The sequence below is a fragment of the Neofelis nebulosa genome, chromosome 15 (genome assembly GCF_028018385.1).
Source record: "Neofelis nebulosa isolate mNeoNeb1 chromosome 15, mNeoNeb1.pri, whole genome shotgun sequence".
NCBI classification, from domain to species: domain Eukaryota; kingdom Metazoa; phylum Chordata; class Mammalia; order Carnivora; family Felidae; genus Neofelis; species Neofelis nebulosa.
In genome coordinates, this window is record NC_080796.1 from 25458009 (window position 1) to 25470450 (window position 12442).

At 42.6% G+C, this 12442-nt stretch overlaps 1 protein-coding gene across 4 annotated transcripts in view; it reads left to right on the plus strand.

Annotated features, from left to right (window-relative positions):
* Positions 1 to 12442, plus strand: part of BRINP2 (BMP/retinoic acid inducible neural specific 2) — a 127214-nt gene that overhangs the window by 86133 nt on the left and 28639 nt on the right. The gene's annotated exons all lie outside the window — the stretch shown is intronic.

Sequence of the window (12442 nt, forward strand, 5' to 3'; positions counted from 1 at the left end):
TCTACAGCCTCTCTTTCTTTTCTTTTTGTCTCCCTACAGAAGAGGATCCCTCCCTTCCATGCCTTCACCACCTGTTTTATCTCTCCCAGTTCTCAATCATGCACCTATGGCCCGCCAGGTTGTTCCTGTGGATGCCTGGAGATGTTTCTGTCACTCTGTAGTCCAGATTCCTGGACTTCCAAGTCTTCTGGCCTCAACACTGCTGTGTTTGGGGGACGAGGGAACTTCGGGTACCCTACTTCTCCACCATGTTGACTCCTCCCCTGAGCCTGGGATTCTTAACGCTCCCAGAGAAATGGTACCCCCAGTTGTAGCCACCTGTGCTCTCTGCCCCTCCTGCCATTTCATGTGGCATTATGGCAGATCTTTGGGACTCAGAAGATGGGCCTCAGGGGACTCAGTGGGGCCATCTCACTCAGAGATCCTGTAGTCCTGTTTCCACCAGAGTTCTCCATCTGCGCCTGGGCTCTGGGGAACCCTCAGTGAGAGGAAGCTACAGATGAATCTTCCTGAAACAGTTCACCCACAGCAAATTCTGTATGTATAGCCTCTACACTGCTGGCATATTTCTATAAGGTTGCAGTGTAAGTTAAATTTCTGTAAATCTAATCCTCTACTAGAGGGACACTTAATGCCATTCCAAAATGCAGTATCTTATGTTTTTTTTGCCTGGCAATGGCTTATAAAAATCCAGTGTTAAGTAAATCTATAGCTCCTGACTTGAGGACCAGGTAGCTACTGATTTATAAATACACGTATCCACTAGGAAATGTCTTATGTTTCAAGGAATATTTTCATAAAGCCAGAAAAAAACTCTAGTGATGCAAATAACCTCTGCTTATTAGGATGCTTTGTAAATTTGGAGTTCCTTACAATGACACTAGTGGCATATCCTTTGGTATGCATCCACAGTACACCAAAGATGGAAAAGAAAGAGACCTGGAGGCTGGGGCTCCCAAGGCAGTTTTGGGATTTACAGGGGTAGCTGTGGGCAGATGAGGGCTGTTCCACATGGGGCCTGGTTCGAGGAAGATGGAAGGGTCTGGCACAGCTCCCTCTGCCTGCTGTTTTTCCACCTCTGCACCTGTTTAATGCTCCCTGGTTCTGCCACTGTAACAGGATCCTCCCTGAGCCTAGAAATGTGCCTCTTTCTCCCTCTTGCTGCAAAGAATGAACAAGTTCTGGATGTCACAGTGAGCCAGAGTGAACAAAAAGTCTCAGTGGCCAGGAAGGAGGCCCTGGTGGGAGAAAAATGAGGTAGCCAGGACCAGCGCTATACCACCCTTCATTATCAGCCCCTGTGCCTGGGAGAATTCTCATTGTCCTGGTGTGCCAGGAGAGACTGTGCTTTACCTGGGGACCTGCTAGTGACGGAGGAGGGACAGGAAGGAAGACTCTTTGGGGAGTGAGTTCTCCTGGATCCACAGAAGCATGTAAACACCCTCATGTAATGATCCCTCAACATGGGCTGCATAGTTGGTTTACTAGTAACGGGGTAAACTGTAGCACAGCAAGCCAGCCTTTGCCCGGCTGGTTCTGTATGTTCTAAGCTGTGCATCTGGTAAAGATGGAGAGGAGGGGGGACTGTGCTAGTCCATGAATGTCAGCCTCTGTCATCTGGAAACTCATGCTCAAATCAATAGAAGAAACGTGGCTGTCGAGGCTGATAGTACATGTTTTGCCTTCTGTTACCACTAAGTAGGGCAGTGTCCATGTTGATGTCTGTGGGTCAGGAGACTAAATTTAGGAACCACAGATTTAGTGGCTGGTCTGGGACACAAGGCCCAAGCTGAAAAGGCAGTGTCTGAAAGAGGCCTGAGGGCATGGGGTGGCAGACTGGTACCCAGTGATGTTTGAATATGTGACTTAGAAGGAAATGTTAAGATCACCTGTTTCCTGGGGTTCCTGAGGGGCTTTGTCAGTTAAGTGTCTGACTTTGGCTCAGGTCATGATCTCACGGTCCGTGAGTTCAAGCCCCGCATCGGGTTCTGTGCTGACAGCTCAGAGCCTAGAGCCTGCTTTGGATTCTGTGTCTCCCTCTCTCTCTGCCCCTCCCCAACTTGTGCTCTCTGTCTCTCTCTCTCAAAAATAAATAGATATTAAAAAGTGAAAAAAAAAAAAAAGAGACCACATGTTTCCTGACCAGTGCAGACAACCACTCTACAAATCCCCATGAAGGTTGTCGGCCAGCCTTGGCTTGAGCACACCCAGTCCTGCGTGTTCACTGAAGCCAATTTCCATTCATTATCCCTAAATTCTAGAAAGACCTTTCTGGAACTGAATCAGTCTTTCTCTGCACAATTCCACATATTGGTCCTGACTCTGCTTTCTTATTTCTTGACAATAAGTCTAAATTCCTCTTCTTCACAACAGGTCTCTAGATATTTGGAGGTGATTATTCTCCTGAATCTTAGACTTGTTGGCACCGTGTAACTTCCCTCCAGAAGTTCTTTCTCCTTCCCCTTCTCGATGTTATTTCTCTCAAACCATCCTTGTTTCTTTTGCCCAAGTCCACCTTTCCATATTTCTGCATAAGGAGAAGATCAGAAATTTACTTTGACATAAGATTTTCTTCCACTTCTGGCTCCCAGAGAGCTTGCTTGCTTGCTCATCTTTCAAAGCATTCAAGGCTTTTGTCATGGACCACTATGAGTTCACCATGCTGGAATTTCTCAGATCAGGCATTTCTTCCCTACAGACTTCTTTAACTTCTTGCTTTCTAGGCAGTTTTCGAAGGTTACTGATGGGGGTTCTAGGGCGCAGGCACGCCTCAGAAGATGTGGTGACTTTTCTCTGGAACTGAAGCATCATTACTTCAAGAAAAGTTGGAAATATGTGCTGGGCTTATGGTCAGAGAATACAGATTTTTTCATCCAAGTTACATGTAGAGGGAAAAAAATCCTAACTTTTTCCTCAGCTTTTCAAGGAACTGCAGCTACCTCCCATTTGATCTGATTTTGTGCACCTAGATTTGGTTTGTGGTAAAATTGTAGCCAGAACTGCACTCATCATGTTTCCTATGACACTTATGTCTCCTGTATTCCTTGCTGTGCTTCCTGGTATGGCAGCTGGAATGTCACAGCCACCGGGCACTGTAACTCCCACCTCTTCCTCATCCCCTCCCCACGTTTGAGTTGTGTGCCTTCCATCTCAGAGCTGTCTTTGAAAGCCTTCTTCCTCTTTCTTCTCCTGGCTTCACTCTTTCCCGCTTGTAGTTTTCTGTCTTCTCTAGTCCAATCTGCCTGAGGTACTCTGCTGGTCTTTCTGTGCCCAAAGGATAAAACCCAAATACATTTTCTTGGCATGAGAGTCCCTTCCAAATCCACACATTCCCTCTTGTGACAAATATCCAATGAACACTGACCCTGGGCTGCTGACTGTGCTGCACACTTTCTTCCTGCTGTCCTTTGTTCCAGTCTCACTGAACAGGTACACATTTTCCCAGATACAGAAGACTGCTTCAGATGCCATGTGTCTTTCCATGTCTCATTCCCACTTCCCGCAAAGCTCCTTCCATCTTTCTCTTCCTACTCACCTCTCAAGCCCACTTAAATGTCAACTCCCTATGAAGTCTTCTTTGGTTCCTGCGAGAGAGTTAGTTGGTCATTCCTACTTACGATTCCCCATTGATGTGTTCATATTTCTGCTGTATAACTTATCTTGTGTATTTATTTACTTATATGTCTTTACTTGCTCTTCTCTTGGCTCTGACCTCCTTCAGGCAAAGAATATGTTTTATTTCATCCTTTTATCTCTGGTTCCTGGTACCATGTCTGCCACATGTTAAGGATATAATAAGAGAATGAAACCCCTCAGTATGAGTAGCATGTTCTGGGACTGAATTAGATGGAAGGAGAAAACAAGTGGTTGAGGCTCCAAGCTCTAGAATCATACTGTATAGGTTTAAATTGTAGTCCTGCTACTTCTAGTGTGAACTTGTACAAGTTGTCTTTAATCGAGCTTAATTTTTTCTCATCAGTAAAATGGGTAGAATAATAGGATTTTCTTTATCAGGACTATTTGGTGATAACTAAAAGCACAGTTTGGTTTATTTCAAGGTAAGTGCATTATTCTTTGTGAGGGGTCTCCTGAGAGTAAATATGGAAAACAATAGAATGGGGAATCTTGAGAAGGGGGAAAAAGAGAAAATGCAGAGAGTTTAATTGAGAAAGAGGAAAGAAAGGAGGGGCAGTCTTTATCAAATTCTTTTTACTGGAGTTTCCATACATTAATCAAATTTATCACTTAAAACCCACATTTTTTTTCTCCCTAACTATAGCCTGAATTAATCTATTCATTGATTTTATAGTTATAGATAGTTCAAAGTAAATCTTTCACAGTGACAGGTGCTTTTCCCTTAGAGCAGGACTCACACACTATGATCCTACAGCATAAAAGTCAAGGGCTCAGAACTAACACCATTTCCATATAGACTTAGAAAACAAGAAAAAGAGAGATCCATATGGGAATGTTACTGAGCTGAGGAGAAATGGAAGCATGGATGCTTGACCACATAGACAATAAAATCAGGTAATTGAAAGAGACCTTTATCAAGATTGGCAATAAAATCAAGAGTGAAGATTCTTTTGCCAGGCTGGAATAGGGGATCAGCATGATCAAGGTATTAGAGTGGGTTAACTGCTGGAATAAACAGTCCCCAAATCTCAGTGAGTTAGTACAGATTTATTTAATTATTTATTCATTGCTCAAGTCCAGTGCAATTTATGAGATGGTTAAAAGGAGAGTGCTTCATGAAATCATTCAAGATTAAGACTCTGTCCATGTAGTCACTCTGTCATCATCTAGGGTCTCAGTGTCCTCCTTTGGGTCCTGGTAAACAAGGAAAGAGAGAAAGGTCTAATGAGTTAGGCCTGGGTTCACATTCCACTGGCCCGAACCCATTCACATGACTACATTTAAATGCAGAGGAAGCTGGGGAAATTTGTGTATCTGTGAACCCAAGGAGAAAGTAGAAATAGCTTAGAGAATACTTTCCAGTCTGCCATGAGGGATGGAATGCAATAAGGTGGTGAAGTGCAAAGCCCAAGATTTAAGTTCAAAATGTCAAGTTCACAAATGTAAGATATAGGTGGCTTGGCTCAGCAGTTACAGAAACAAAAACAAATTGGGTTGGAAAAAACGTGGGGTTCTGATTGACCATAAGATTACTGTTTAGCCAAGAATACTTTCTTCTTCAAAAAAAGGAATGCGGGACACCTGATTGGCTCAGTCAGTTAAGCGTCCGACTTTGGCTCAGGTCATGATCTCATGGTTTGTGAGTTCAAGCCCTGTGTCAGGCTCTGTGCTGACAGCTCAGAGCCTGGAGCCTTCTTTGGATTCTGTGTCTCCCTCTCTTTCTGCCCCTCCCATGCTCATGCTGTCTCTCAAAAATAAATAAATATTTAAAAAAAATTTTTAAAGGAATGCAAATGTGCCAACTATATTTCAATAAAAAAATAACAAAAATTTAAATGAATTTAGTATACAACTACTAAAACAAAAAAGGAATGAAATATTCAGGTGTGTTAACAAAGGAAATATATTTCCTTTACATACACACACACACACACACACACACACACACACATGAAAGATCATAGACTATCTTCACTCTTTTGGTTAGCTGTGTGTCCTTGACTAGGATACTTAAATTATCTAAGCCTCAGCTAGCTCAGCTATAAAATAGGACTAAAGTTGTGGTGTATATCAGTGTATCAGTTAACTACTGCCATAATTATGGACTTAAACATAACCCCCATATTCAGCTTCAAACAATATCACTTTTCTCGCTCATGTATCTGGAGGTTGACTGAATTAGTATGCTTCAGGCTACAGGTCTGCAAGGGGGCCATGTGGTGTTTTCTCCAATGATGTTTATCATGGGTCTCAGGCTGAAAGAGAAGCACCTGCCACTAAGTGGGGGAAGTAGTGCTCATGGCCAGGGCAGGCAGGCCAGAAAAAAATATGCAATGCCTTTTTAGGTCTTGGCCCAGTGTTGGCGCCTGGTCACTTCTGTCCATACCTGTTTGTCCAGAGTGAAGCCACATAGCCAAGTCCAATGTCAATGGGGAAGGGAAATGAGGTCCGTCTGTATGAGTGATGGGTACTGTGAAGTCACTTATCAAAGGGCATTCTACTATAGGTGAGAATGAAGATTCAATCTGCCACACTGATATTTATAAGGTTGTGGTGATGATTTTAAAAGTATGTAAAGCATCCACTACCATGACTGGTAACATAAGAGTTCAGTAGATAGACACAATGATGATGGTTATAATGATGATAATGATGTATTCAGAAATTGTATCCTATACTCTCCATGGCTCAGAACACAGCTACTGAATTGTGTTTAATTTTGGTTGCCACCTTTAAAAAGAAACACATTAACAAGCTAGATTGCATGCAGAGAAGTTTTAGCATAAGAGCCTAGGAATCTAGAAGCTATTGAAGGAACAAAAAATACTTAGTCCAAAGATCAGTTCACATAAAAAGTAAATACACCCAAATTCCAGAAGGGCTATCTCATTGCAAAAGGAATAAACTTGTAGAACAGTGGAAGGAGCTGCCAGTCTGGGGGAATTCTCTTAGAGTTAAGTAGATAATGGGAAGCCCATGGACATTTGCTGGGGAGAAGCATGGCACGGGCTGTTAGCTTGCTGAGCAAAGACACGCACGACGGGAGGCAAAGAGTGGTGAGCAGAGCCATTTTATCCACAGTCGAACAGATGAGCTGTGGGGAGCAGGTTGGGAGGTCAGAACAGAGCTGAGGTTTCTGAGTGGGAAAACACAGATCTTAGCTCCCCTTTCAGTTCATTCTGGTCTCACAGATTCGCTGGCCCTTCATTCCAATGAGTGTGTTGTATTTCACATTGATTCTACAAACACACTGTCCTCAGTGCCCTTTTCAATCCCCCAAGTCCCAAATGGACAGTGTGAGATTTGCCAAGCAGTGACCCAGTCCTCCTCCTCTAAGCTTGAGTCTCCCCTCCCCATTTTTCCCAATCAGCCTTAATTAAACTGTTTGAAAGCTACAGCTTGATTTTAATTAGAGCAAAATTGTGAAGATTAGAATGAAATTGGCCAATCATTGTTTACAGGCCGTTGTTTGAGAACACAGCAGGCTGGTAAATTACCTACATGCTAGGCTTCTTGAATTCTACCAGATAGTGGGAAGGACAGGGGCACAGGGGCATTGGGGGAGGGCTGGCCCCATCTCTGCTCTGGTGCCTCCTAGGGTTGCATGGACTGAGGTATTATTTAACCAGCGGGCTCCTGGACTGAAGCCTTCCTGTCTTGGAATTTCTCCCTGGTTAACAAGGCCAAAGGATTTCCTGGGAAGTATGATAGAGGCGTACCGGGATCCCTGAACTTGAGCACAGGTCATAGCCAAAGGCAGAAAATCATTCATGAGGTGGTCTGGGTTCTTGTCAAACTCTACCACTGATAAAAGGAGACTTGGGTCACTTTTTTTCAGTTTCTTTGTCTCTTCATTTTTAACCTATAAAAGGTTAATAGTTGAGTAATGATATTTCTGCTTCCTTTTCCCCGAGGTTCTTGTATAGATAAAATAGTTGAGCTTGTGTGAAAATTGTGTACAAACATTTTTAAAAATGAAAGGAAAGCTTATACCAATGTAAGAGATTATGGTTTTTATTATAATTTCTTTTTATAGCTCAGATTAATCATGCCTTATTCATTATAGCAGTAAAGGCTCTAATAGCTAAGTACATTACAGTAATCTGTTGTTGAGATAGAAATCTCCTGATGATGTGATGTGTCTAGAAATACTGCCTCTGTACAGGAGCCAAAACATGATATATCCCTCAGTCCCTAAAATTGTCCAGCTAAAGAATGTGAAACCATCTAGGTATCTCACTGAGGTAAATAACTCAATGGTGGCCCAAGTCCTGTGGTGGGAGCAGTAGCCCTGGATGTGAGGTATATTGGCAGAAGGATGAAAAAAAAAAAGGCTTCTTTGTGATCTGGGACTCTTCAGGAAAATAAGCAGTGCAATCCTCTGTGGTGTTTATTGAAATTCCTGTGTCAAACTGGCAAGTCTCAAGCTAGCTGGGGAAAGGCAACTCTCCAAGAGAAAGGTGAGCTCTGAGAACAAAGACGTTTGCATTTATCCAGAACTGGTTGGTATGTGAGAAATTTTCCCATGGTCATTGGTTGACAGTTCACATAGACAAAGTAAAGTCACAGGAAAAATGGCAAGAAAACTATTTGTGTCTTTAGCTAAGGCCAATTCATCTTTTTTTTTGCTCCAAAGTTCTTAAATATTTAATTCAATGACCTGTCCTGTGTCTCTCTTCATTTTTCAAGGAAAACCAGTCATATTTGTTTTTCTTCCAAGTATGGTTCCTACCAAAAACAACCTTTTGGAGAATGATAACTCAGTCCCTTCAGCATTTGGCAGTCCCTTTGAACACTGAAGGTTGGAGCAGGGTGGCCCCCCCAAAAGAGGTTATTGGAAATAGATCAGGAAGGCCAAAGAAGAGAGAAGGACAGTATTTCCTATCATGACAGCCTATTCTTTCTGCCATTGTTTTAAAAGTGGTGCTTGGAGGTGGGCATCCTGGGCTCCACAGCTGCCATAAGACTTCTCCCCAACCTCTCTGGGAGTCCCAGCGCCTATTCTGAGAACTGCCGCCTGAGTGAGCAGGTGATGATTGGTTAGCTCTGCTGGAAACGGCATTGATTGTCTCCCCAGTAAACACAACCTGGGGTCTAACTCAGGAGGAACAAATGGGCTCCTAATACTCAAGGACATACTGATGCTGGGACGGGGTTGTGCCAAGCCTGCAAGGGGGCCACCCCAGAGGGGGTGGGTAGAGCTGCATATTCAGGGTACAGGAAATGAGACTTTCCAAATGACAGCCATAGTGGTGGCCTTGGAAAGGTGCCTGAACATGCTTTCCACACAGAAATGGAAAGATAGGTCTATTGGAAAACTGGTAACTATTAATTCACTATTAGCCCAAGGTCTCGGCACAAGTACCTGTGTGGTAGGTTGCAGTGTTCATGATTACTAGATTTCAGCCTCATTGAGGTATAGTTGTGTTTTTATTTTTAGACTGTGGATTTCCTTGTAAAATACTCTCTCCTTGAAGGCTTCATAAGGAAGGGAGGTTTCTTAGGTAATGTCTCTTCACGGGGGCTGGATCAGTATTCTCAGTTTACAAGCCAGAAAGGTGGTGCTTCCACACCGAGCTGCTGGAAACAGCACCGGGATGGAAGATCCCCAGCCGTGCTCTTTCCAAGTCTTTCAGAGCCAGGAGCCTGGGGCCCTGCAGGGGGGCACACGTGCTGCCAGAGTTCTCGTCGACCTTGTATTACTTGGAGGAACGCAGTGCCATGGCGTGGTGGGTGACATTAGACTTAGAGGCTGTGACTTGGAGACATTCTTTACTTACAACTTTCAAATCAGGAACACCTTGTAGCCAGTTAGTATTCTCATCAGAGCCCCTTTTGCTTCAAACCCAGAGCTGGTCCAGTCCCAAAGTCCTGCAGAAGCTCCTGTTGCCCGAGCTTGGCATGGCTGTGATTCTGCTTTCTTATTACAGGCCCTTTAGGTTCTGGGAAAATCCCTAAGTTCATGGACAACTAGAAACGTCATTTGTGGGCGATCTGGACCATTAGGGTTGAGCAGTGTGGGACACAGAAAGCTACAATCGTTTCAGAATATATAGAGAGATTTTGGATTTTGCCTACCATACTCTCTGTGTTGGTGTGTACAAATGCTATAACACACTGGGTTTTAGCCTCCGGTCTGGATTATACCGTTCCTAAATTCTGTTTTGGTTGTTATTAATAACTTTATGGGCATGTTAACCCTTTGACAAAAATGTATGTTGTTCACTCTGGGCTAATCTAAAATATGGTGGAAAATGGAATCAACTTCTTACTTATAGCAGCCTATTGGAGCACCCTTTCCATGTACCACTTGAACAGCTTTGCAGGTAGAATCCACGTTAGAGTGTTCTGGTCACCCTTTGCTTTAACCTGGGAGCCCTTTAGTGGTCTCTGCTGTTCTAAAGGCACTTTCCACTGGGGCTTCACCACTGTTGGAGACGTTTGCTCTCTCAGACTGTTTACTGCCTGACAAACACAGTGGGGGAAGATTTTAAGAGAAATGGCTAAATTGAAATGGAGATTTACTTGATGTCTTAATTGAAACAAAGATGATGGCTTAATTGAAGTAGTGTGTTAATATAATTGATATATAGAAAACATCCTTTTCCTAGGGAAAAAAAAAAGAGCCTTGATTATTTTATTACTGGAAAAAAAACTGCTAAACGAGAAATCGGAAATGAACATTTATTCTCTGAATAGCTCAGGCTGCCTTCCAGTATTGCCTTCTGAGGTTTTCAGATGCTGGAAAGAACCAGGTTAATAAGTTCTGTAAGTACATTTTTACCACTTTCTGGCTCAAACTTCTTTCACAAATGTTTCCCCCATTATTTTGATTCAATGAAGGGCCCCCAAAGGGCAGGGAAGAAACTTAGCGAAGTAGAAGAGAAAACCACCAGGCACCCTCTGAGCCTGAACTTTCTTGCCAGCAGCTGAGGCCTAATTCTGGGCTGATACCCGCACAAAATCGTGGTTGTTCTTTTGGGTCTCACAGGGTCGGTAGACTAGCATGGTGCTAAAAACTGTGGACTACAAAGCCAGACATCTTCTATTTAAACCCTGACTCTGCCACCTACTGGGTGTTCCCCAGTGGGCAAATTAACTTATTTGTGCCTCAATTTCCTCACCCATAAAATGAGGATAATGATATTTTCCCCCTTGTAGGGGTGTTTTGAATATTGTATTGGTTAATGCTTGTAAGATGCTTGGAATGCTTGGCACATACTAAGAATTCATTAAATGTTAACCATTATTTTTTATTATTTGCTCATAAAATGCTTCCTAAGACAGTATCATTCACTTTTTCTAAGTCATTTGTTATTCTGTGTTATGATTTCCTGAGAAGCCATAGGAGTTGGAATCAGGCCTTTAGCTTTGATTTCTCCCATGGTACTCTGTATATGGGCTTGATTTTAACTAGGTCTCAATTTCTCCTTCTGCAAATGGGTGTGCTGAAGCCACCTTCATCCAAAAAGGTTTTGCTTTGCTGTATGTATTTTGGATGTACAGTCAATTCATGTTTACATAGAGAACCAAAGGAATGAAATGTTCCAGGTGATGAAATATTTTCATTGAAAGGTAATAAACATTTAAAAGTAATTAGAATACCATAAAATACACTTAGTCTACACAAGGGAAAATAGCGTTACAGAAACAGCAGTGAGGTATTGACCTGGGTTTTAATCTCAGCCACTTTCTAATTCTGTAACTTCATGCAAATGATTTTCTCAACCTCTCCGGGTCTCGCTGTTGCTGTTGTCACTACCATCATGGTTGTTAAAAGCACTGTGGTGGGGTCAGGACACTAGCTTTTTGTTCTGGTTCTGGTACAAATTGGTTATATTGCTTTAAGCAAACTGCTTCCCTCTCTTGTTTTGTGGTTTTCAATCATAACGTAAGAGGAGAGGAATAGACCTTCTCAACGGCTATGCTTGCTGGCACCTGGTGGTACTGCAAATGGATATGGATAGGTATGGGCATGGCCATAGGTTGACCCTTCTGCTCTTGGGGCAACTGGGAAAAATCTGGGCAGCATATGTTGCTTATCTCCTCTTGTCTGATCCCAGTGCATCCCATGGAGAATTTTCAATGTACACAATAATATGAAAAAGATTGGCAAATAGGACTAAAATGTTCCTTTTAATTCTAATAGCCCAAGTTTCCCTCTTGATAGTTGTGTGACATCAGGCAAATTAGCTTTCTGAGCTTCCACAGCTTGGTTCATTTAAGTAAGATGTGCTCAAAACTCTTTCTGGTTTGGGTAAAATATATATCGTCCCAAGTCTGATGTTGGACAAAAGAAGATGAAGACTAAGGAAAAGTGCCTAACTCCAAGATTGTTGCTTCTTTTGGTGACCTTGAACCTTAGGAGTGTGGCAGAAATTGTTATACCCATTGTAGGGGGGTGGGGCTGCTGATCATTAACATTAGATATAAACCACAGCCAGAGTCTGGATGGGGGCTCCATACTCACTGGACTTCAGAGTGTTGACCATGGGTTCAGAATGTACCTCAGGGTTTGGAAGTTGTCCATGTCCACTGGAAGAGGGCCCAGACTCAGTTTACCAAAGCATAAGAAAATACCATCAGTGCCTTGACTTACATATTAAAAATGCACAAAATCATCCCTGCAAATTATATTTCTATAAATCAAATCTAATTTTCCCATTGATATGCAGACACATTTAGGATGCTTTACTTTCATTTCAGATCAATCATGAATTGGTAGTTGCTCCTATGTATCTTGTAGCTTTTTTTATCTAGTTGTCAATAATTTGCAAACAATTAAAGGATTAGTAGAGCTATGACA